The following is a 2,162-nucleotide window of genomic DNA, read 5'->3' on the forward strand; positions in this document are numbered from 1 at the left end:
CCTTAAAAAATGCTTAAATTACATAATTACATTAAATAATCCGAAGAAGGGTCCCTACTTTCTTTTTCTTTTTTTGGTGCTAGAAACAGAGTTCTCATCAGGAATTTGAGACCGACACCATTAATCAATTATTAGACTTTAATTAATATATATTAGTGCACTGTAGCATTATTTAGACTACAATAAGAAGATAGGCTGCTTTTGCTTAAAAAAGAATTCTAAGTATATTAAAAAAAAAATAGTGAATAGGCGTAGATAATTCCAAATTACACTCTCCACATCTTATCCAAATCTCCTGAACTAAAGTTTATATTCTCTTTGAAGATTTTACCCACTTTCATTGATTTAAAATTCTGTAATTTAAAAACACCAACTTGGTTTTTTTAGGTAAAAAGTCTAATGAAAAAAAAAATCAAATCAAATCTATATCTACCACCAACAACTAAATGACCAACAATATTGCTGCAAAGGCCCAAACATAAAATGAGTATCTATTAAAATTCTGTAATAACCAAAATTTTCAAAATTTCACACAAATTGAAACCCTCTCTACCCCACACTGAAAGCAAACCATGCTTTTCTTAGATCTCTGAAACCAATATCGATAATTTGCTTGACCCAATCTTTGTAACCACTTCACATAAAAGTTGTGGCCCTGTACCAAACATACAAAAGATTTGTGATTTTGACTACAGCTATACCTATACTCATATATTTGTCTTGTAAGGTTAGAGCTATACTTGATGTTTCTTAATTAGCTCTCACTTCAAGCTCAAAAAAAAACAAAGTTAAGCTTCAATTAGGCTTTTGCCTAAGGACATGGGAGTAAGCCAAAGATTGGATACATTTATTAAAACCTTTTCTCCTTTGACTCTTAACTTTATCAACTTATTAGTATAATGAAGTTTTCTTGGAAGTAAAACTAGTTTGATGGGTGTCTTTATCTTTATCTTTTTTTTCTTTGTTTGAGCATATTCAAAAAGAAAAAGGGAAAAAAATGTGTCACATACTCACATGTGTGTGAGAGAAAGAGAGAGAGATTTTTTAAAGGTTGTTGGCATAATTTGAGTGAACGTGAAAATGCTTAGGATATAAAATCTTGTGAGACACAAATAATGTTGCATCATGCATCATTAAAATACCAGAAAGCCATGTGCAAGGACCCCCTTGAAAACAATTGGTCCTAATTGTTGTGGGGATCCACATAAGTTGGAGGATGATATTGGTTTCCTTCCTTAACCATATTTCTATTACAAAAATATAGGATTGATTGATACAACTTCAAACAAACATTACTGATTTTTGTAATATTTTACTGCTTTTTTTTTTAGGATGAGTAATGTAACATTTAAAATTCATAAGTGAATTGTATTTATAAAAAATAGTATTGTTGATACATAGTATTGGTAAAATAATGCTGGAATCTCATCAATAAAGATATAAAATTAAACACGTAACATACAAATAAAATAAGCAACGATTAACATATTGAAGACATATTAATAATATTATGCTCCATGTATATTTTATATTAAACGATGTTAATTAAGATTATCTTCTTTACTATAATTTGTTTCTTTATATTAATGGTAACAACCAACCTACGTTACTCACTTCCAAGTTCCAATATATAGAGATGTTTATCCGACATTGGTTATAAGTGTTAGAGTTTCAGTCCTTATAATCCCAGATTACTACTACAAAAGTTAGACCATTTTGTAGTAATACTCTGATTATGTACTATATTATAAGCCTATTTAAAAAATTCTATATATTACTTTCGTGTTCGTGTCTAATTTGTCAACTAATATCTCCTAGTGTTTTCCTTGGATATTCATAGTTCAAAACCTTAAAAAAAGTAATTGTTCTATATGTAGTATTGTAGTTCTATATTGATTTCAAAAAATAATCAATCAAAACTCCTGAATATGTTCGGTTATAAGTTTTATATGTTCTTAACATGCATACTAATATCCGTGCCACTCAGTTGTTATTTACCATTCAATCCATAAACTCATATTTTATTCATTATTTTAAACTAAAACAACTTAAATTTAAATAATTGATTGATGATATAACTATTGATATCTAATCATTTTGAAATTTTGCAAGCATGGAGAATGCACGAAAATAATTAATGTAATTCAACGGTGAATTTGTTA

This window comes from Quercus suber, unplaced genomic scaffold (assembly GCF_002906115.3).
Source record: "Quercus suber isolate HL8 unplaced genomic scaffold, Cork oak 2.0 scaffold_45, whole genome shotgun sequence".
In the NCBI taxonomy this organism is placed as follows: domain Eukaryota; kingdom Viridiplantae; phylum Streptophyta; class Magnoliopsida; order Fagales; family Fagaceae; genus Quercus; species Quercus suber.